At 35.5% G+C, this 26,114-nt stretch overlaps 1 protein-coding gene across 4 annotated transcripts in view; it reads right to left on the bottom strand.

Moving 5' to 3' along the window:
* Positions 1-26,114, bottom strand: part of LOC145686459 (uncharacterized) — a 201,606-nt gene that overhangs the window by 167,260 nt on the left and 8,232 nt on the right. The window lies entirely within an intron of this gene.

Raw genomic sequence — 26,114 nt, 5'->3', positions numbered from 1 at the left:
TTTTGCTGCTCATTCACTTTGCAACGTAATTTTTGTAGTGCCTTCGAATGTTAACTGAATACGTTCTTAAGGTTCGCAGTTTGAAGAACTTGTGTTTTCGACTATACGAGCTCTTAAAATTTAAACTAAGACTGGAATTTTCATTAATTTACGTAATCGTGAGAACATGTTGTAAACATGTACAGTCTGGCTAAGACACAGCATGTACACAAAGTTGTTGACATAGTGCTTTGTAGAATTATAATTTGTCTCTCTCGTGCATATGATTATGTAATTTTCAGTTCTTCGTGGTTAATAGTTTTATCGAGGAAGAGTTTACAGATAAATCTTGAAAAGAAAAATACTTGGGCGTTCTTGGCCTCTGAAACTACGTCATTGCTTAAAAAGAATAAAAAGTGATCGTATCAGTGAAAATATTGGGTGCATTGTGTGGAAGTGATTAAATAGCTTGTATACTTTCACAAATATATGCATTTAGGCAATCGTTTTTAAGCTGTTAACCGGTCCTATTTTTATCGTAATTCTTCATAATGAGTACGTTTACAGAATACCGTGTAAAGTGTGCGGACTATGCAAAACGGCACAAAAAAAGTGATTTATCAACCAAAGTCAAGAAAATTTCGTTCTGTTGGCGAGTTAGGACTGGTTAAAGTAATTCAACGCTGTCATCCTCAACTTCTTATTTCGGATGTTGATACTTTATGTTCGCGGTGTGTTGAGTATTATCTAAGTGCAAGAGAAGACCTTCCTGAACCATCCACACTGAATATTCAGCCTAGTACTCCCACGGCAATATCACCTGGTACTGATGAGCAGAGGTATGAAGATCCTGCAGCTCTCACATATTCTTTAAATTTGGCCGCACGAGTAATGGAAATAGACACTAGTCCCCTTGTCCTACCGACAAGTCTCAAAAGTCACCAACGAATGTCATATGCGTCAAAAAAAAAAAAAAAAAAAAAAAAGTCGTAAACTGTCTCAAGAATTTGAAAAAGTTGTAGCGAAAACAGTAAGTTCAGTGTGCGACGTCGACCCTACACCAACTAAAACCGTTAGTCTCATTAAGTGTTCTGCATGTGTAGCATGGGAAGAAAATATCAATAAAGGCTTTAGCGCAACATCTTACAATGAAAAGGTACGATTGGCTACGATAATACCAACTTCCATTTCCAGGTCAAAGGCACTAGAATTATTCCCTTCCATGACAAAATACTTAATTAACAAGTCAAGAACAGTAATAAAAACCACAGGAATTTACAGAAATCCCGACCCATACTGTGGCCATCCAATTGATGAGAACACAGTTGAAAGGGCTTTGAAGTATTATCTATGTGACAAATTTGACTGTTCCCGTCATAGCCCAAACAAAAGCGAGTTGTCACTGTGGTAGAAGATGGTATTAAGACAAAGAATGTTAAGCGATACCTAACACGGTCAATTGAGGAAATATATAAAGTCTTTAGAAGAGAAAATCCAGAATTGAAAATGAGCCACTCAAAATTTTATAACCTGCGGCCGAAATGGGTTATACCCCAACCCTATAGAAACTTTTGTGTTTGTGTCTGCTGTGCGAACTTCGAACTTGCAGTTATTGCTTTAAATAATCTGAGAAAAAAAAAATAGAAAAGAAGAAGTTCCAGGAGCTCTTTTCACTTGTGGTATGCTCAATTGACAGTCAAAGTTGTAAGCTACGAGAATGTGCCGGTTGCCCTGGTATAGAACACATGGTTTCTCTGGAATTGGAAGAATACCTAAGAGAAGAGGTTTCTTGTGCAGTTTGGGAAAAGAATGACATAAACCGTCCCTCTGCAAAGTTTCGTCACGTACATTGGTGCAGTCACAATTAAAGTTCTTGTGCATAGGAAGTGAAGGAAATTAAAAGGAAAGCTGTAGCTACTAAAAAATTTAAGGTGCGTGACGATAGTAGTTATTTAGTAATGCAGGTTGATTTTGCAGAAAATTGGTCTATATTACTGCCTGGGAAAATACAAAGTTACCACTGGCAATCCAACCAAATTTCAATTTTCACCTCAGTTACATACAGTGGCAATGAAACCCGATCCTACGCTGTTGTTAGTGACGATAAAGTACATGACACCGCCCATGCTATCTACGTTATGAAAAAAATTGAGGAGCACGTTAAATTGGCAAGCCAAGCAGAAATAATGAACTTGACAGTTGTGTTCGATGGAGCAGCTAGCCACTTCAAGAACCGATTTCAGTTTCAGGAACTGAAAAATCACTCGTATAAATTTAAACAATGGCTTTTCATGGCAGCTGGACCGTGTGATGGCATTGGGGGACTTGTAAAACATTTTGCTACATCACAATCTCAGCAAAAGCGCTACTGAAGTGATCAAGAATGCACAAGATTTTGCATTAACTGTGCAAGATTATGTACCTTTATTTAAAATTATATTATTACGAAGTTCGGATGTGGAAGATTTTCGAAAACAGAAAGTGTCGGCGTGGCAAAAGGTTCGTTCTATTATAGGTATTCAGAAATGTCATCGTTTGCTTTCCCAAGACGACAAAATATACTTATCTCGCACAATCATGATCTCCACGAACCAGAGAACATTGGGACAAAGTATGTTGGGGATGGCTTTGTGCAGTTAAATGATATTAAGTCTGGTTGCTTTGTTACTTGTTTTTATGACAATGAATGGTGGGTGGCAGAAGTTTTAACGGTAAACTATGAGTTTCGTGATGTAACTGTCATGTTTATGTTACCGCATGGGCCTTGTGGAGGTTGTAGATTTCCCGCTGAGCACATGAAGGAAGAAAATACATGTTCTATCCCACTAACAAACATTTTAAAAGTCGTTAATACACCTGTACCGGTAGGCAGTATAAACAGCCACCAGGTTATAGAAGTATTTTTTGTGGACGCTCTGTATATTTCGTAAAGACAGTTACTATTTTTTCGATTTATACTTCATTCTGCGTTCTTTCTTCGGTGGGAATTGCTTCTTTCCCACACAATTGGACAAAGTTTTTCATCGTTTTCTCATATATATATTTAAAACACTGCTTTTTGGTGAGAATATTTGTCAGCGACGAACCTTTTCAGTGTTTCTCCCTGACTTATTATTATGCACAGTATATATACTGAAGTTATATGGAACTAAATTAAGTGCTTTTTTTTTATCACTTATGGAAATATTGCAGTAGTTTGGAAAAATACTGGCTGACCAGATGTTCAAGTGACCAGAGTGACGCCAGTCACGTTGGTTTTGCAGCTCGTTATCTGTACTTTCTCACGCCCGAGTTATCGCAGTGTCTCGTGCATCGTAGCCAGTAGACTAAAATTAACATAAATTATTTTCTGTATTCCGTTTGCATGTGCATACAGGTGATCTAACTGAGTGGTTTTTGGAATAAACTGCCAACACTCTTCAGTAAACCACTGCGGCTCGTACCTTGAGCTTTGGTGCTCAGGGAGTTTGACTCCGGTATTGTATGCAGCCACCACGCACGTTGCGTCGGGAATCAAGTATGATTTTGTGTTAAGGGGCATAAACTATTAGCCGGCGAAGGACGTTTTCTTACGGCTAGCCCCCAACTAGTGAAGTCCCAGGTCCGCAGACCTTGTGCGTACATGTCAGTTATATACGCGTCCTCCAACATCAGCATTCTACTTTCTTTTTTTTTAATTTGCTGAAGACTCATCTTTACGCTGCAGGATTGTTTGGCGCAGCAACTGGATTCCTACGTGAGATTATCCCGACAACTTTTCCCCCAGTGCTAATCCCCCAAGTGCGTCACTGGTGTGAGAGAAGCATTTGCAGTGAAATCTGAATTATAATATCATATATATCAAGGGCTACAGTGCATTAGAAAGGCAAAGTGCGATTTTAGTGATGAAAATTATTATACATATTCTGTGTTCAGTGTTGTGTTCCTTCCTCTTCGTTATTTTTTTAAATATAATAGTATTCTAATAAATAAGTATAGTGTTATTTAATCCAGGATGTTTTCGTTGTTTGTGTGAATGATGTTTGTGTGCGTTATGGTCTGGATGACCGTCTGATCGCCCGTGAGGTTTTCGAGAAGAGACACCCGAACCTCTCGGCGCCTAATGCTCGTCTCATCATTGAGACCGACGAGCGATTTGGAAACAATTTGTAACCCTTCTTGGAGAGGTCCTTCATCGTCCTATCCAGGTAAGTTCAGGTATCAGGAAAATACTTATTGGTAGGACCACGAACCACGAACAGCGACCATATTACACGCAGTGGTTACAGCAGCACTGGAAGGTCACACAAAATAAGTGTTTTTGATACTGAGGAAACCATTTGTCGCTTTTCATGGAGGACACACTAGTGGTAAGTATTTATATTTGCATATAAACATTTGTGTTTGTAAGCATGCTGGCATATTGTTCCATTATACACAAATTGTTCCATTGCGTTATTACTGGATGGGTAACACAGATTTCGACTGTGCAGCAGTATTCATAGTCGATCTCATTTTGCGAATCAATGTCCTTTTCTGTTTTTCGATCAACATAATTTAACGATGGTAACTAATGTACTGTATCAGCACATGTTCTGCGAACTTCGCAAAGGTGAGAAATGAATTATCGGCGATCGAAGCATCGTCTTCCATCAAATTTCAATATCCCGCGACTTGCCTCGTGAACACAATCTTTTGGAGGAAGCTTTTAGCCATAAAATCTAAACCAGTGCGTGGTCGAACATAAGACTTGGTGAGCCTTTAGAACACATGCATAGCTCATTTATACTGAAAAATTATATTTTTTGAAAATACGTTTTCTAAGAAAATGGTGTCCAAATATGGCGGACTTTGCGAAAATGGCCAACTTTTCGTTGTTACTGCTAAGATAAGACACAACCTCTTTAAAGTATTTTTGCGTTAAGGGGCCTAGTCATGCCTACTCAAAGTTTTAAACAACAAATATATATATATTGTTACGGAAAAGAGGGGGAAAATTCCGAAATCGTGTAATTTTCGATTTTTTTTTCTAAAGTTGCCACAATTTTTGGACACCCTGTATACAAGACGGGAATAACCTGCTGACATCACAAGCTACACACAATTATCTATTAGACAAAAAAAAAATACTGCTTTATGTTAATTTGTTGCTGAGATATGCTTCGTCAAAAGTAGTACAAAATACTACTTTATGGTCTTCAGCAATTACCGACAATGAACTTGAGGAGGCAATATCTCAGTAGAAAATTTTTTTTCGAGAAAATAAGAAATACAAGTTTCTTAATTTTTCACAAGGAACTCACAAAACAAATAATTACCAAAATCCATTACTCCACCGGTACATTTTTTTCTTGACCTGCTTGAATTGAGATGGAACGCGTCAATATGTAGCGCCCTTGTTATATATGGCCATGCCATGTATATATTCGTATTTCAAGTTAGTAGACACAGAACCGTAAATTCTAAATTTGCACATTTTAAGATTTTCTATAAAACATTTCCAGTCTTGCAGCGTATTAACTACTTCTTGGTTCGATTCATCTGTTCAATGCATTCGTTTCGTAACATCAGTAATTTCATTTTCAAAATTCCATCTTTGTATACACACGAACAAAAGTGTATCCACACTTTCAATTTTTCACATCATTCAACGTTAGACAACCAACATTGCACTGAAGGTTGGTTTGTTGTAAAATACGTAAGGCGTTCTACAAGTGCTCTAGTTTGTTCAAAAGATGTCAGTGTACCGAACTTAAAAAAAATAGAAAAACTCCAAGTCTGTTTCTCAAATCACCCCGCCCGACGTGATATATATTCATAAAGTTTCAGTATGGATATTAAAACTGAAAACTAACAGAAATGAAGGTAATGTTGAAATAATGTAAAACAGCCTGAGATTTTATACAATACTGTATCAAGTAAAACAAAATAAGGTTTGAACAACATTGATTTTTCCTCGGTATGCTTAATGCTAAATAAAATCAGTTTGTAACTTTTTCATGGTACTAATAGCTCTGTAAATACTAAATGGTGTCTTCTCGATTTTTATTTGTTGCAGAAACTTGGATTTTATTCTACTTTTTTGCAGTTTGCTACACTGACACCTGTTGAACAAACTAGAGCACTTGTAGAACACCTTACGTAGTTCTCAACAAACTAAACTTCAGTATAATGTTGGTTCTCTAACGCTGAAGGATATGAAAAATTGAAAGTGTGAACGCACTTTTGTTCGCGTGCATACATAGTGCTTATTTTGAAATATTTTGCTAACAAGTCGCACATAAATTTGTACTAAATTCCCTTGTTGATTTTTTTGTGATGCCAAGGTGCTTCAATATTTCACTTTTTCCTTAGGTAGTTAGCTTAGAGCGAAGGTAGAATTAGACTAGATATTGTTAATTATTTGAATGTCGTGTGTGTGGCGTTTCTGTGTAATGTAATATGTTGTATCGTACGAGCAGATGGTCTTGTTATAGAGATAGTAATTAAAACTGCAAAATAAAAATGAGAAATGATATTACCCCTATGCAAATAAGTAATTAAAGAAAATCAAACACACAGTGATTTCACACAATTGAAGGTGGCAGAATTTAAGATTGGAAGTTTAAGGTTAAAAATGTAGATATAAAGTCAAGTAATGTCATCTTCTTCGGATTGTTGCTGGAAGTAACGGGCTTTAGCCCTTTGAAACTAACCACTTTGTTATTCACAGGTTGTTAAAAAATATAAGCAGGTTTCAAGATATCAATTCCTTCAAACTGCAACCTCAGGAGGAAAGAAACAATGTCACAAACAATGCAGTATAATGCAAGAAAACTTCTTCTTACTATATATCCAACTTTAATATGTCAATAATGAAGTAATTTTCGGGAACAATAAATTAGTAATTTCTGCCATCTTTGAGCATTATGTAAACTACTAATTTTGCTCGTTTAGCAATAAGAAACGAAACCAAGAGAAATAACTGATTACTTAAATGGATATTACTTTGGGGTCTTTTACGACCCCAGTGGTATACAATCATTTTCTACATAGCAACAAACAATATTCTGTTTTCAATGTATTAAACACATACCAAGGAGAAAATATACGAACAGACGCTTAGATACTAAAATTCATTTAAGAGATTGTTACATTCTATTTGAATTGGCTCCCGGATTGTAATGTTTACCCGTGTTGAAATGTTTACCGGTTGCTTATGCAGCGTTAAAGTTGGTTCGTGTATTTTAAAACTGCACCCGAGTGCCTCCAAAGATTCGTTTTAATGGTAATTTATTTTGTTGTCAATGAAATAAATGGCACAAAAGAGTTATTAGTTTTATATGCGATACGCAAAACACACGTAAACACACCAATAGTTTATCACAAAATTTCGAATTATTTTCTTTCTACAATGTTTTCGCGGTACTGTAATAATTCCATTTAGGTTAGAATATATTGAAAATTTGATTTATATTTTACTCTACTTCCATTTGCCTTAATTTACTTTACCTCATAATAATATCAATCCGAAACTTCGATCATAAGACAATTCTACTGATCAGGTCATTTTCCGCTGTTGCTCTTTGTCATTCTTTTGTCAAGAGCATAGCGATCATTTCGATTGCGGCCACAAGAGGGCGTTCGAATCACTATTAGAGAAAACGAAATGCTAAAAGATAATAATGGCGGATTGAAACGCAGTTAAAATTCTTAGTTACCGGGGCGACTGGTAAATAATGAGCAGGAAGAAGTAAGTGCTTATTTTTAAAATTAATAAATATAGTTCCCAGTAAGTTAGAAATTAGAAATATATATAAATATTCGTGATCTTTAAGGTTAGATTCCTGTATCGATATATAATTATGGTAAAACTGTGTTAATTACAGTTGAACATATAATATTTAAAACCGCGTTTATTAAGGTCTGGTAAAGCGAAGGTGATGACGCAGTAAAACGCCGTTCTTACAATAAGAAGGATGATGGCTTAAGTCGGTTCCTCAAAAACAGAAATTTTGTGATCAAAAGTGTAGAAATTTGGACGTTAACCTATTACAAATTATTTATTGGAAAACCTAACTTAGTTTGGGAGAAATAGAAACACTGAGGAACCGACAGAAGTGAAAATTCTATAAAACGATTTTGGTTAAAGCCATCAAGTGTTACTTCCGCCATTACGAGTGATAGCGTAATGTGTAGGAAATAAGTAGTTGGAGATCATCTCGTCAAATACAGGGACCAAGTCCCATATTCAATAGGACTTGGAACCAATATCCGAGGAGATAACCTGCAACGTGTAGCTAAATAGGTTTGCTAACCTATTCTGTCCTGTGAAGCCAGGAATCCAGGTGACAAGGAAGGAACCTCAGCCAGCTGGGTAACATCTATCCATTTTATCTTATTTTTCTTTCTTCTTGTTCCGATCATAAACAGACTCACTAATTCACCAAATGGAGTGCTTCGACATAAATATGTGTAATTAAAGTAAAAGGCGTTACGCGTTTAGACAGCTCATCTCGTTACACTCAACAGAATGATACCATAAAAGTATGTGATCAACATTGAAAAATTGTTGGTGAACTTTACTTTAAGCGCACCGCTTGATGCTAATATTTTCCATGTGAGAATTGATACGATTTTCTTGACGGTTAGATTAAGTAATATTTTCACTTTGAGATGTCATTTTTAACGGGTGCTTTATTAAATAATGTGTTTAGGTTGCTTAGGTTAGGTAAGATTTAAATTGAACGTGTCCCACGATATACAGCCATTTTGATTGTTAGGTTAGGAAATTAGAGTGTGTGTTTACTATTAAACAATGTCATACTATGTTGTCTCGTGATATATTTTGGAAAATGTATATTTCGATTGCTTGTTTAGGTTAGGAAATTAGAGTGTGTGTTTACTATTAAACAATGTCATACTATGTTGTCTCGTGATATATTTTGGAAAATGTATATTTCGATTGCTTGTTTAGGTTAGGAAATTAGAGTGTGTGTTTACTATTAAACAATGTCATACTATGTTGTCTCGTGATATATTTTGGGAAATGTATATTTCGATTGCTTGTTTAGGTAAGGTAATAGTGTCATATTATTTTGTCTTGTGATATATTTCGGGAGATACATATTTTGATCGCTTGCTTAGGTTACGCAAATTGAAATTGTGTGTTTACCGTAAAATGATGTCCTGTTATTTTGTTTCGCGCGTAGGTTAGGGCTTTATGTAGGTTAAGGAATTATATTTTGAGAATGATTTCGTTCATATGACTCGGGTCTTAAATGTGAGAAGGGTTTTGATAATTTAGGATATTAAATATACCGGTTTCTCGTTATTGTTGTCTCATGATATGCGAGTGCATACTCAATCTATGCAGTGCATACTCGATCTATGCAGATTTCAGCTAACCTTCAGTTGTAGTTTCTTTTATTTTGTTTATACTTAAGCTCTTGTTCGAATATGCTTCCGTGCGAGACTCTGTCTTGGGCATATATTTAGTTTGAAGGTGCCATTCATGCGTCATGAAATTTCTTACATATTTGCCTCATCGGAAGTCAGCGTAGTTAACTGATGTTCGACGTTACTGACAAGTAAATACGTACTTACATGTATTCAATTTGTCGATCTTACACGATTGTGAAACTTATTATGTGTCCATTGCTCTTGAAAAATTACTGACATTATGTTGTGAACTTAAAAGTGATAATAATGTTGATAGTGACGTTCCAGTTTAAATAATACGTAAACCCTGGCGTAGAGAGGTAGAAGTAGAGCATTTTTTTTTTCATTTGTAAATATATCATCTCATTAATATTAGATTTTTTTTTTGTTGTTTGTGTAGATGTATTATGTACGATTGATACATGCTACTTGATTGTTTTAAAGTACAATGAGAATGTAGTAGCAGTCATGTAGGCTTATGTTGTCGCCTAACTCAAATGATATGTACAGGGTTACGAATCGTGAACGTCTATTTAGTAATAATTTTAATAATGATAATGTCATTTTGTCAAATGAATAATTAGAGCATATGGACTGTCATTCTTAAGTGATCACGAACTGAATATATATTGTAAAGATATTGAAATGTGAAGATTAATACAATTTTGAAGTTAAGTCAATGTAATAACATAATATCGTAATTGTTTGAACGTACTGCGATGTAGGCAAATACTTAACAGACTTCATTCTGTTGCTCTTGATAATTACAATGTAACTGTTGACAGATTGGCACAAATAAACAATCACGACCAAATCTCAATTTTATAATTTCGAATACTGCTCATAGAGTTAAGCATATGTAAGTTAATATATAAATTTTTTTTTTATTCAATTTAAATTAACGACGTTGAGTCTTTCATTCCGATTAGCCACTTAACAAGAATTTGGGATCTTTTGATAAAATTTGTTGCGCATGCTTGAACTGATTTTTTTTTTCTTTCTTTCTCGAGATTTTCTCATCCCTGGAATAGAATGATATAAATCGGCGACCCTTTGCTATAATATGTGAAGCTAGGCTGTAATAAATTGGCTTCGTTCAGTCATATTATTGATTTTGATGTTAAGTTAAGTGACAGCAGAAACAGTGTTGTTATAATTTTTTCCCGGCGGCTTTAGAAAAAAAAAATTTTTTTTTTTAACTACTTAAAACATTAACATTATATTTTTTTTCTTTTTTTTTTATTTTTTATTTTTTTTTTTTATTATGACTACTTAAAGTCTTTTAACAACTCTTCTCTCTTTTCTGGAGAGCAATTGAACAATTTTACATTGGATAAATTTTGAGTTGGCACTTCTCTCCCCTCCAAATCTTTTAAAGAAACTGAGTTGTGATGCACTCGAGTCGCAACAAAAGGCCCCGTGAATACAGGCATATACTTATGTGTGATCTTCTTAAACGCATCCGATTGAAAATGGGTTTTAACCATAACCAAATCCATTTCCTTAATTTCAATCACATTATTTTGCGACTTTCGTTTTCGTTTCGATAACAAACGGGGTTCCACCTGAATATGCCGTTTAGAATTTTCTACTGTTTTCAATTCTGAAGGCCATGGAAATTTTTCTCGAAATCTATCAGCAGCCGAAAAAGAAATGAACACCTCAGCAGGCGTACATCCAATGGTGCTATTATAAGAATAGTTTAACAGATCTTGTGCCGTCTTTAGCACTGTTTTCCACTTAGTGTGGTTATGGCTGCACAATAATCGAATAATTCGATTGAGTTCCCGGTGCGAACGTTCAACGACGCCATTCCCAGAAGGGTTGTATGGCGAGACCAAAATATGCTGAATTTGGTGATCCTTACAGTAATTCTTCCACGTGTTCGAGAGGAACTGTGGGCCCTGGTCGGATATGATAGAATTTGGGTAAGGGAAGAGATAGAAATATTCCTTTTCTAGAGTACGAACAATCTCAGCAGCTGTGGCAGTCCTCAACGGTAAATAACATAGAAACCGTGAATAGACATCAACAATTGAGAGGATGTAGTAGAATCCATAACTACATGGCAATTTTCCCACGAGATCTATGCATAATTTGATATGTGGCTTATCTGCTTCAATATGTAGTTCCTCACGAGCTATTATTCTATTGGAGAACTTCGTTCGGGCACACAATTCACAATTATTGATGAACTTTTGGAACGTACGTTTTTGTCCTTTCCAGAAAAACAATTCCTGAACTAATTTCAAACATTTACTAACGCCAAAATGCCCCGTTTCATGAACCTTCCTAATCGTTCTCTCAATCAATAACTCTGGGATCACTAGCAGCCAACGTTTCGTTTTTGAATTTTGAATATAAACCAAATTGTTGACTAGACGAATTCGAGAATCGACACTGTCTGACATTTTCGCTTTTAATTCGTTACAATACCTATCACCCTCTTGCATTTGCACTAACTCATCCACAGTGAACCACGTACTCTCATTATAACAAACAAAATTAACAAAATTAACAGAATTAACATGGTATTCTTCAGGTTCGGCAGGGAGTTCCGGAGTATTTCGACTCAATATGTCGGCTATTTTATTGTCGACTCCCTTAATGTGCTCGAACCGAAGATCGAACCTCTGTAACTTCAGCAAAATTTTTGTGGTTCGGGGATCTAGGTTCTGTAACGTGAAAGCGTATGTCACTGCGCTGTTGTCACAATGAACCGTGACTTTTCTACCCAAAATATAGTATGAGAAATGCTCGCACAGAAACAATACTGCTAGTAACTCCAGTTGGAAGATCGAATAGGAAACTTCATATAACTTTAATTTTCTACTTGCATATCCGATAACAAGAAGCTCTCCAGTATCATCATATTGAGCCAGATAGCCAGCCAAATTTTCTAGTGATGCATCTGAAAATAAATGGAACGGTTGATCGAAATTAGGTTGATTGAGCGCTGGAGGCTCACTCAACAATTCTCTCAATTGTTGGAATCTACTCAACAATTCCTCAGTTAGACAATATTTTCTGTCTTTCTTTAACAAATCGAAAAATGGCGCTGTTAAGGCCGCAAACTGAGGAATGAATTTCCTTCGCCAAGAAAGAATGCCTAAGAAAGATCTAAGTTTCTTCTTGGTTTTCGGTATCGGAAAGTACTTTATCGCTTCGTTGTGTTTGGGATTCGGCTTTAATTCCTTCCCATTCACAATGTGTCCCAAAAATAAAATTTCAGACTTGACGAACTGACACTTCTTGAAATTTAGCGCAAAATTTCCAAAGGTTAGAATTTCAAAGAGTTGTTCTAAATGGATAAAATGCTCATCGAAAGTAGAACTAAAGCACATTAAATCGTCAAGATAGACTACCACAAAATGTCTAGTATCTAATCCAAAATATGAGTTCATCACATTTTGGAAGATACTAGGACTCGACTTTAAACCCATTGGAAGGACACATAATACATATTGTCGACCTAAATATATAAAGCTTGTGGATGCGAAGGAATCTGGATGCAGTCGAATACCATAATATCCCATTGTCGCATCCATGGAGCTAAAAATTTTAGCTCCAGAGATGCGAGTAAGAATTTCGTTAATGGGTTCGACCTGTATTTAGGACTTACGACCTTTGAGTTCAGTAATCTCAGATCGATTACAGGCCTAACACCCCCTGAGGATTTTCGCACGCAATGAATTGGGTTGCGATAACTGCTGGGATGTTCTTTAGCTATCCCCAACCTTATCCATTTCTTCAATTCTTCCTCAAACTCTTTTTGCATAGCTTGAGGGATCGGATAGATCTTTCCGACCACAGGTTCTTGATCTGTCAATTCTATTTTATAAGGTTCGCATCGGATGGGTTTGGGATATTCGCAAAATAAGTGCTTGAATTTAAGAAGCAAATTTTCTAATTTCAATTTTGTATCATCATCTAAATCATCACGACTTTTAATATATTCTTTAATTTCTAATTCCGAAATCTCACCGTAATCTCTACATTGTTCGCTAGAAGAAGAAAGAATTTGGTTAGGTTCACGTAATTCTGAATTAGTATCTAAATGAACAAGGAGTATCTTTGGATAGGAAATATCCAAAGTCACTTCTTCCTCATTATTATTTTTCAAAATTAATTTTCTGTTATGACTATCCAGAGTGACTCGAAACTTAGCGAAAAATGGCGAGCCCAATAACAGTCCAGCCTTCATGTCTTTCACAACAAAAACTGGAACATTAAAAAGATTATCCTGTATATTTAAAGTCAATTCAAGCAATCCCTTCACAGGAAAATTATCTTTACCTGCAAAAGCAGTCAAATGTACACTGGGCACTGGTTTAAGCTTCGCTGAACGGAAGGAATTTTGAAGGTTTTGCCAAATATTATAATTGAGGAGGTTCAACTCTGCCCCAGTGTCCAGGATACAGTTAATTTGCATCTTTCCCACCTTACAACCTATAGAGGGGGAAGGAAATATCTCGAAATCTTGTTTGGACATATTCCCTTCTTCCTCCTTTAACACAAAATAGGTCAATAATTTCAAAGAAGACCCACTTTCAATCGACACATTTTCTTTTTCCAAAGAACTAACATTTTGATTCGGGGAGAGAAGTTGGTTAGAGCAGCCGTCGTCTCCCCCTAGTGACGACTGCTCAACATGTTTTCCGAAACAACAACCGGATTTGTCGGTTCCGCAGTCACCGAAGGATACGGTGGACGTAAAGCGGAAGTGACAGTAGTCACAACAGGTAAGCTTTGGGGAAACGAAGAAGTTACCATAGTAACCGAAGGACCTGGCATCATAACCGGTTTCATATTACTAAAATTATACATTCCCGGTACCGTGTAGGGTACTGGTACTGGTACACCCCCATACATCGGAACCGGCTGGATACCGTTCATGGGTCTAAAGTTATTATTTCTATTCTTTTCCCATGCCTGTTTCTGATTTCGGTTTCTTTTCCAGCTATTACGGGATGATCTCCCGTTGAAATTTTGAGGTTTGTTTCCAAATTGAAAATTTGAGCTATTTTCTCTTACACTACCTTCATTGCAGATCGGCTCCGTTTGCACTGCATTGTCGGTTCGATTAATGTTATTAGGTAAAAAGAATGTTTTTCTAACCTGTGGTTTCCTAGGTGGAAATTTCGAACTACCCTGATTTCCTAAGGAAGGAGTCGGACTACATTCTAACTCAGCTATTCGTAGCATCAGGTCTTGCACTGTGCTGACTGAACCTAACTTCAAAATTTTCGCTTCTTCCTCAGGAAGGCAATCTAAAATCAGATCCTTCAACTCTTGATCTGAAGGTGAAGTTACTATTGAATTATATCTTTCGACAATATGCCGCACAAACCCTAGCAAGGAAGAATGTTTCGATTTGTCATATCGTAGCGAGTAGAGGTGGCGCTTCTGTGCCCTCTCTAATCGCTCCGATATGTATTGCAGTTTGAAAAGCCGCAAAAAGTCAGGGAAAGATTTTATCTGCGAAGCAACACTATGATACCAGATCTTTGCAGATTTCTCTAAAACTCGTCCCACTATATACATCCTATCCCTATCCGTGAGAACATACATGTTCATTGTATGTAAAAGATCATTTAGGAAGAATTTTGCCATTCCCTGGGTCAATTGCCCATCAAATTTTGGGAAATGATGCAATTCCTTCAGATAGGTTCCTGCACTTCTTTTATACGAAGGACTGTTGTCATCTTTTCTATATTCACAATCTAATTTAGGTATATCCTCGGTTTCATGATTATTAATAACAAGATCTAACGGAGGACACCGCTCAGTGCATGTTTCACAACGCGATTCTTTTTTTCTTTGTCTCATTTTCTTATGTTTGTGCGGGGGTTTATTCCTAATTTCTTCCACATCGGACGAGGAGGACATCTCAGTCATATTTATAATTTCTTTATATCGACTTTCATCTAATTTTGGAACTGAAGGTTCCCTATCATCTTGATGACCTCGGTTACTAGCCGTCAAATTCTCTTCAAGAGGAAAGTTTTCATTATTTACATTTATATCACCCGACTCGAGTATTTTTTTCAAAGTATCGGTGTTCCGCTCACATCGTTCCCGATTTTGACGATATGCGTCCACCATGTCACGTTCTAACATCTTTATCATATTCACGGTATGTTCGTTCACATCCCGGAATTTCCTATAGTCATCAATTTGTCGCTCTTTGACACCTTTCAATTCAGATTCAAATTTGGAAGTTATATTCCTGAATTGGGTTGTCAACACTGACACTTCTTTAGTAGTAGCTTCTAATTTACAATTCACATTTTCATTAAATTCACTAACATCTACAGTTACTTTATCTAAATCTAACCTAAGACTAGTCATATCCTGTTTTACATTATTTACTTCCATCATACAACTATCGCGTACATTTTCTACGGTTTGTCCTAAATTAGTTTTTGTCTCATCAATTTCCATTCTTAACTTAGATATTTCGGTTTTTAATTCCCCTTTTACTGACACAAAAGATTCTTTCAAGGACGAAATTTCACTACTCATCTTATTTAATTCAGTTTTCATTTCTGCCTTTAAATCATTTTTGTTAACGGTCATCTGATTAATCAGTTCTACTCTTACTGCTGAAACCTCAGACTTTAATTCCTTCCGTACCTCAGAAACTTCAGACTTTAGTTCCTTAATTATGTCCACTAACTTATCTAGAAGCGGACCTCCACCAATTTCAATTTCTGGAGCAACTTTCTTTGGGTTTTGTGTACGTCTCACTTCTTCCCCGTCTGACTCTACAGATTGTTTACCTACACAAGTTGCACAATACCAATTTTCCTCTGAGTGTCTCAACACTTCTTGTTCCTTTTCCGGTATGTTTAAACAATTCATATGGTACCATTTGTCACAACTCTCGCAACAAATTGCAATCGCGTTCTCAACACTATTTGCACCATTACAACAACTATATTCTTCAGTCTCATGCATTATATCTGTTTCACTCATTTTACATCATATTAATTGGGTCACGCGTTTAGCAACTCATCTCGTTATATCCACTCATTATTTAGCTTTCATCTCGGTTAGCACACAAAACAGAATACTTTATCAAGTAAACAAATATCCTGAAGCTGAAGTCGCCAATTATAACAACACTGTTTCTGCTGTCACTTAACTTAACATCAAAATCAATAATATGACTGAACGAAGCCAATTTATTACAGCCTAGCTTCACATATTATAGCAAAGGGTCGCCGATTTATATCATTCTATTCCAGGGATGAGAAAATCTCGAGAAAGAAAGAAAAAAAAAATCAGTTCAAGCATGCGCAACAAATTTTATCAAAAGATCCCAAATTCTTGTTAAGTGGCTAATCGGAATGAAAGACTCAACGTCGTTAATTTAAATTGAATAAAAAAAAAATTTATATATTAACTTACATATGCTTAACTCTATGAGCAGTATTCGAAATTATAAAATTGAGATTTGGTCGTGATTGTTTATTTGTGCCAATCTGTCAACAGTTACATTGTAATTATCAAGAGCAACAGAATGAAGTCTGTTAAGTATTTGCCTACATCGCAGTACGTTCAAACAATTACGATATTATGTTATTACATTGACTTAACTTCAAAATTGTATTAATCTTCACATTTCAATATCTTTACAATATATATTCAGTTCGTGATCACTTAAGAATGACAGTCCATATGCTCTAATTATTCATTTGACAAAATGACATTATCATTATTAAAATTATTACTAAATAGACGTTCACGATTCGTAACCCTGTACATATCATTTGAGTTAGGCGACAACATAAGCCTACATGACTGCTACTACATTCTCATTGTACTTTAAAACAATCAAGTAGCATGTATCAATCGTACATAATACATCTACACAAACAACAAAAAAAAAAAATCTAATATTAATGAGATGATATATTTACAAATGAAAAAAAAAAAATGCTCTACTTCTACCTCTCTACGCCAGGGTTTACGTATTATTTAAACTGGAACGTCACTATCAACATTATTATCACTTTTAAGTTCACAACATAATGTCAGTAATTTTTCAAGAGCAATGGACACATAATAAGTTTCACAATCGTGTAAGATCGACAAATTGAATACATGTAAGTACGTATTTACTTGTCAGTAACGTCGAACATCAGTTAACTACGCTGACTTCCGATGAGGCAAATATGTAAGAAATTTCATGACGCATGAATGGCACCTTCAAACTAAATATATGCCCAAGACAGAGTCTCGCACGGAAGCATATTCGAACAAGAGCTTAAGTATAAACAAAATAAAAGAAACTACAACTGAAGGTTAGCTGAAATCTGCATAGATCGAGTATGCACTGCATAGATTGAGTATGCACTCGCATATCATGAGACAACAATAACGAGAAACCGGTATATTTAATATCCTAAATTATCAAAACCCTTCTCACATTTAAGACCCGAGTCATATGAACGAAATCATTCTCAAAATATAATTCCTTAACCTACATAAAGCCCTAACCTACGCGCGAAACAAAATAACAGGACATCATTTTACGGTAAACACACAATTTCAATTTGCGTAACCTAAGCAAGCGATCAAAATATGTATCTCCCGAAATATATCACAAGACAAAATAATATGACACTATTACCTTACCTAAACAAGCAATCGAAATATACATTTCCCAAAATATATCACGAGACAACATAGTATGACATTGTTTAATAGTAAACACACACTCTAATTTCCTAACCTAAACAAGCAATCGAAATATACATTTTCCAAAATATATCACGAGACAACATAGTATGACATTGTTTAATAGTAAACACACACTCTAATTTCCTAACCTAAACAAGCAATCGAAATATACATTTTCCAAAATATATCACGAGACAACATAGTATGACATTGTTTAATAGTAAACACACACTCTAATTTCCTAACCTAACAATCAAAATGGCTGTATATCGTGGGACACGTTCAATTTAAATCTTACCTAACCTAAGCAACCTAAACACATTATTTAATAAAGCACCCGTTAAAAATGACATCTCAAAGTGAAAATATTACTTAATCTAACCGTCAAGAAAATCGTATCAATTCTCACATGGAAAATATTAGCATCAAGCGGTGCGCTTAAAGTAAAGTTCACCAACAATTTTTCAATGTTGATCACATACTTTTATGGTATCATTCTGTTGAGTGTAACGAGATGAGCTGTCTAAACGCGTAACGCCTTTTACTTTAATTACACATATTTATGTCGAAGCACTCCATTTGGTGAATTAGTGAGTCTGTTTATGATCGGAACAAGAAGAAAGAAAAATAAGATAAAATGGATAGATGTTACCCAGCTGGCTGAGGTTCCTTCCTTGTCACCTGGATTCCTGGCTTCACAGGACAGAATAGGTTAGCAAACCTATTTAGCTACACGTTGCAGGTTATCTCCTCGGATATTGGTTCCAAGTCCTATTGAATATGGGACTTGGTCCCTGTATTTGACGAGATGATCTCCAACTACTTATTTCCTACACATTACGCTATCACTCGTAATGGCGGAAGTAACACTTGATGGCTTTAACCAAAATCGTTTTATAGAATTTTCACTTCTGTCGGTTCCTCAGTGTTTCTATTTCTCCCAAACTAAGTTAGGTTTTCCAATAAATAATTTGTAATAGGTTAACGTCCAAATTTCTACACTTTTGATCACAAAATTTCTGTTTTTGAGGAACCGACTTAAGCCATCATCCTTCTTATTGTAAGAACGGCGTTTTACTGCGTCATCACCTTCGCTTTACCAGACCTTAATAAACGCGGTTTTAAATATTATATGTTCAACTGTAATTAACACAGTTTTACCATAATTATATATCGATACAGGAATCTAACCTTAAAGATCACGAATATTTATATATATTTCTAATTTCTAACTTACTGGGAACTATATTTATTAATTTTAAAAATAAGCACTTACTTCTTCCTGCTCATTATTTACCAGTCGCCCCGGTAACTAAGAATTTTAACTGCGTTTCAATCCGCCATTATTATCTTTTAGCATTTCGTTTTCTCTAATAGTGATTCGAACGCCCTCTTGTGGCCGCAATCGAAATGATCGCTATGCTCTTGACAAAAGAATGACAAAGAGCAACAGCGGAAAATGACCTGATCAGTAGAATTGTCTTATGATCGAAGTTTCGGATTGATATTATTATGAGGTAAAGTAAATTAAGGCAAATGGAAGTAGAGTAAAATATAAATCAAATTTTCAATATATTCTAACCTAAATGGAATTATTACAGTACCGCGAAAACATTGTAGAAAGAAAATAATTCGAAATTTTGTGATAAACTATTGGTGTGTTTACGTGTGTTTTGCGTATCGCATATAAAACTAATAACTCTTTTGTGCCATTTATTTCATTGACAACAAAATAAATTACCATTAAAACGAATCTTTGGAGGCACTCGGGTGCAGTTTTAAAATACACGAACCAACTTTAACGCTGCATAAGCAACCGGTAAACATTTCAACACGGGTAAACATTACAATCCGGGAGCCAATTCAAATAGAATGTAACAATCTCTTAAATGAATTTTAGTATCTAAGCGTCTGTTCGTATATTTTCTCCTTGGTATGTGTTTAATACATTGAAAACAGAATATTGTTTGTTGCTATGTAGAAAATGATTGTATACCACTGGGGTCGTAAAAGACCCCAAAGTAATATCCATTTAAGTAATCAGTTATTTCTCTTGGTTTCGTTTCTTATTGCTAAACGAGCAAAATTAGTAGTTTACATAATGCTCAAAGATGGCAGAAATTACTAATTTATTGTTCCCGAAAATTACTTCATTATTGACATATTAAAGTTGGATATATAGTAAGAAGAAGTTTTCTTGCATTATACTGCATTGTTTGTGACATTGTTTCTTTCCTCCTGAGGTTGCAGTTTGAAGGAATTGATATCTTGAAACCTGCTTATATTTTTTAACAACCTGTGAATAACAAAGTGGTTAGTTTCAAAGGGCTAAAGCCCGTTACTTCCAGCAACAATCCGAAGAAGATGACATTACTTGACTTTATATCTACATTTTTAACCTTAAACTTCCAATCTTAAATTCTGCCACCTTCAATTGTGTGAAATCACTGTGTGTTTGATTTTCTTTAATTACTTATTTGCATAGGGGTAATATCATTTCTCATTTTTATTTTGCAGTTTTAATTACTATCTCTATAACAAGACCATCTGCTCGTACGATACAACATATTACATTACACAGAAACGCCACACACACGACATTCAAATAATTAACAATATCTAGTCTAATTCTACCTTCGCTCTAAGCTAACTACCTAAGGAAAAAGTGAAATATTGAAGCACCTTGGCATCACAAAAAAATCAACAAGGGAATTTAGTACAAATTTATGTGCGACTTGTTAGCAAAATATTTCAAAATAAGCACTATGTATGCACGCGAACAAAAGTGCGTTCACACTTTCAATTTTTCATATCCTTCAGCGTTAGAGAACCAACATTATACTGAAGTTTAGTTTGTTGAGAACTACGTAAGGTGTTCTACAAGTGCTCTAGTTTGTTCAACAGGTGTCAGTGTAGCAAACTGCAAAAAAGTAGAATAAAATCCAAGTTTCTGCAACAAATAAAAATCGAGAAGACACCATTTAGTATTTACAGAGCTATTAGTACCATGAAAAAGTTACAAACTGATTTTATTTAGCATTAAGCATACCGAGGAAAAATCAATGTTGTTCAAACCTTATTTTGTTTTACTTGATACAGTATTGTATAAAATCTCAGGCTGTTTTACATTATTTCAACATTACCTTCATTTCTGTTAGTTTTCAGTTTTAATATCCATACTGAAACTTTATGAATATATATCACGTCGGGCGGGGTGATTTGAGAAACAGACTTGGAGTTTTTCTATTTTTTTTAAGTTCGGTACACTGACATCTTTTGAACAAACTAGAGCACTTGTAGAACGCCTTACGTATTTTACAACAAACCAACCTTCAGTGCAATGTTGGTTGTCTAACGTTGAATGATGTGAAAAATTGAAAGTGTGGATACACTTTTGTTCGTGTGTATACAAAGATGGAATTTTGAAAATGAAATTACTGATGTTACGAAACGAATGCATTGAACAGATGAATCGAACCAAGAAGTAGTTAATACGCTGCAAGACTGGAAATGTTTTATAGAAAATCTTAAAATGTGCAAATTTAGAATTTACGGTTCTGTGTCTACTAACTTGAAATACGAATATATACATGGCATGGCCATATATAACAAGGGCGCTACATATTGACGCGTTCCATCTCAATTCAAGCAGGTCAAGAAAAAAATGTACCGGTGGAGTAATGGATTTTGGTAATTATTTGTTTTGTGAGTTCCTTGTGAAAAATTAAGAAACTTGTATTTCTTATTTTCTCGAAAAAAAATTTTCTACTGAGATATTGCCTCCTCAAGTTCATTGTCGGTAATTGCTGAAGACCATAAAGTAGTATTTTGTACTACTTTTGACGAAGCATATCTCAGCAACAAATTAACATAAAGCAGTATTTTTTTTGTCTAATAGATAATTGTGTGTAGCTTGTGATGTCAGCAGGTTATTCCCGTCTTGTATACAGGGTGTCCAAAAATTGTGGCAACTTTAGAAAAAAAAATCGAAAATTACACGATTTCGGAATTTTCCCCCTCTTTTCCGTAACAATATATATATATTTGTTGTTTAAAACTTTGAGTAGGCATGACTAGGCCCCTTAACGCAAAAATACTTTAAAGAGGTTGTGTCTTATTTTAGCAGTAACAACGAAAAGTTGGCCATTTTCGCAAAGTCCGCCATATTTGGACACCATTTTCTTAGAAAACGTATTTTCAAAAAATATAATTTTTCAGTATAAATGAGCTATGCATGTGTTCTAAAGGCTCACCAAGTCTTATGTTCGACCACGCACTGGTTTAGATTTTATGGCTAAAAGCTTCCTCCAAAAGATTGTGTTCACGAGGCAAGTGAACAACCATTAATCGGTCTGTTACAAGATATACTGCAGTAAATATCTGGGGTTACGAAATGACTGCAAGGTAGTACACAACAGAAGTGATCGCGAGTCCAGTTGAGACAGGTGAGCGCGAGCCCAGTCGAGAGAGATGAGCGCGAGCCCAGTTGAGAGAAATGATCGCGAGTCCAGTTGAGACTGGCGATCGCGAGCCCGAGTGAGTGCGAGCCCAGTCCAGAGAGATGAACGCGAGCTCAATTGAGAAAAGTGAGCGCGAGCGCGAGTCCAGTTGAGACAGGTGAGCGCGAGCCCGAGCGAGCCCAGTGGAAAATGGCCACCTCTGGTCCTAACGCTCTTGCAAGTTTCACCTGCAATAAAATTGCTAAGCTACTTCTCAACAGTGTCATCAGCGCCCTAACCACCAGTGCTACTTTTCTTCCGGGGGATTCCCTCGCGCAAGCATGCCTAATAAAATAGAACATCGCCAATAGTTTAGTGGTTTTTATGCTGATAAATATTTGCAGATACGACAAAGCTGAAGCACTTGGCATACATGAAAGAAACTCTTTAAGTCATTTTATGGTTACCCCATATTGTCAATCTGTATGACATATTTATCTTTAATATGACTGGAAAGTCATTTATCTAAAAAAAAAAAAAAAAAGTTAATTTTTTCTAGTACTTGAAATTCTCCCTTCTTTTGTTATCAATGTTCAACATTCCACCACGATGAGGGCTGTAAACAAGTGTGGATCAAAAGCTAATTTGACGAAGTGTATACTATTTAGTGTGCACTCCATTTGTAGACTTCGAGTGTGCATCCTCGAAGTGTGCGCTTTTGGACACGGCCTAAGCCTTCTATATGTGACTCTTGTCTCCCTTCTCAGAATATTCTGATCACAAAACTGCTCTGGGAGTGGAAAAGGTGGCTACTAGTCTTATCTATCTAGTCTAATTCTACCTTCGCTCTAAGCTAACTACCTAAGGAAAAAGTGAAATATTGAAGCACCTTGGCATCACAAAAAAATCAACAAGGGAATTTAGTACAAATTTATGTGCGACTTGTTAGCAAAATATTTCAAAATAAGCACTATGTATGCACGCGAACAAAAGTGCGTTCACACTTTCAATTTTTCATATCCTTCAGCGTTAAAGAACCAACATTATACTGAAGTTTAGTTTGTTGAGAACTACGTAGAATGTTCGTTGACTGTTCTCTCTTCCACAGGTGTTCAGGGTTACCAGGTGTACTGATTTTTTTTTTTTTTTTTGTATTGCAATTAAGAAAATGAGCACAAAAATAGATTTTCTTCGGTGTAATCTATGTTGATCCATCGTCACTCGCAATCGATTGTTTGATTGTTGAGAGTCCTGTCCCAGATCTTACTACCGAGATGAGATAATAAATAAACTGAGACCGAGAAAAAAGAGATAGAAGAGGGAGAAAATACTTAAACGTTAGATGAATTAGTGGCGTACGTAATGGGGTTTTCAGGGTTTTAACCTCCCTTGACTAAGATGATAATGAAAAATAAACATTATATATATATATATATATATAAAATACAAACACCTGAAATTATACAAACTTGGGAGCTTGAAGCTCCGTTTATGAACCTCTGCGTACGTCACGGGATTTAACTAATATACTTTCCAAAATTCTGATCCTTCTACGACTAGGTTTCTAAGCCAAGGTTGCCAATATTAAAAAAAAAAAATCTTCAGTTACATGTCCCTTTCTTAAGGTCCTAACGAAAGTAAATGTTAAAAGGAATTAACAAAATTTGATGGTATGAATATGTGGGAGGAAACAGGAGAATCCCAAGAAAAATCCAGTAACACAATGTTATCCATCACGAACTCTCATGGTATGGGTTCGCACCAGGAGTGACACTACGACTGAGACACCGCGACTGTCCCCCTCCCCCTTACCAATAATTAGTACAGCCGAAAAAAACATCACTATTGAACTCTATCAGGCAACTGCAAGCAACAAGTAGACGCAATAATAATAATTATTATTATTATTCCTTTTGCTTTGAGTTGCTCAGAATAAACGGACACCCTGCTTTTCATTGTTTGTCGCTCTAAGTTGCATGGCAGAGTTACTCCTTGAAGAGTGCTCATAAGTCGTCCTCCTTTTTTCACATTTCTCAAAATACTACGGAAATCAAATAACATTCTTTTTCTTTTCTTAGTTTAATCTTCCACGGTTTTGCACCAAGCCTAAGGGAGACGATGATGAGATAGATGCATGATAATAGTGAAATGACGAAAGTAGGAGGAAACGAGGTTACCCCCGCACACAGATGAGAGATGACATCAAACCAAGGACCCCACTCACCAGTGGTGAGTGCTCTATCACAGCCATAAAGGCCTAACAATAAAATATCTCTGTAAATTTCTTTATTACTTAGAAAAAAAGTACTTAGTAACAGGGTTGGCTGGTTTAAACCAAGGTGGTTTAAACCAAAAAACAAAAAAATGTTCGTAAAAGTGTAAGTGTTTGTAAAATCTTGATGAACACATTTGTGGGTTATCACGTTTCACTCCCGTATATTATTCGTATAACACATAAAATAACACATTTTTACATGAATTCACGTGATTAATTGTGATTACTTGATAGCATAATGGTTGGGATGATGTAATTATTTAACTAAGTTTACATCTAAATCGCTAATTACCTTGTCACGTGAGAGAGAACGGGGATTTTAATAACAACTATTAAAGTTTAATGATAACACTCATTGCTAGTCTATCATTTTATTTACAATCAAGAGAAGTTATCTAATCGAGCTTAATTGGCCCTTACAACTTTATCAAAGTTTACATTAATGCACGACCTGAATGTCGGCATGAAACTGGAGCCAATTATCTCATATAAATACTTATAAACCAAATCAAAATATCATTACTTGACTCTGTCCATTTCCAATGAAAGGTTATTAAATTAAATAATCTGAATTAAATGAAATGATCATGAGTCTACAAATGCCAGTATAGATACAAACATAAATATAAGTCCTGGCACAAAGGCCTAAGGTGCTTGAGGAATATAATCTAGACTAATGCTACCTCCGGTTATAATTTTATGCATGTCAGAAAACAATAAAGATTAATTCCAACTTACATGTTTAGTCTCCAATAGTACATCCAACAATAGAGTAACTAGCCGTACAAAGTTATACGCGACTAACGATTACGGAGAACGCGACCCGTATAGTCTCGTCGTTTTAGTGCAACTTGTCTCTGGTAGATTTTACCAGAGTTTTTATACACGATTTGTTTTTCACTTTTCATCTTTCTGTTCTCTATTTCTGAACTATCTTAACCACAAAAGGGTTGTTTTCTGTGACGTCAGTACGGAAGTCCTTGTCTACCTTCACAAATATTTTGTCACAGGTATACGTTTCTATTTTACAAATAGTTCCTGTTTTTCCTTTCACTTCACCTTGTTTGTTTCTAAAAGTGGATTGTTTCCGTGAATTCGCTTTCTAGACACCTTTTGAAATTAATCGTTTAATACAACACTAAAAATTTTCGATCTAGTCTCTATATTCACGTAACACTCCTCCACTTAAAAACATAATACTGAGTGATCCTGAAATGGACACCAATAATTGATTTCGGTCTAATCCTTGTGGAACACCCTGTATACGGTTTGGACTGGTAAGTGGATTTAAACATTAATATACAGTTCAAGTGAAGCACAAATTGTTTGAAAAA

This window comes from Thermobia domestica, chromosome 5 (genome assembly GCF_964235325.1).
Source record: "Thermobia domestica chromosome 5, izTheDome1.hap1.1, whole genome shotgun sequence".
Lineage (NCBI taxonomy): Eukaryota > Metazoa > Arthropoda > Insecta > Zygentoma > Lepismatidae > Thermobia > Thermobia domestica.
Note: the sequence above shows the minus strand (reverse complement) of the source record. Positions and strands in the feature narration are given on the sequence as shown.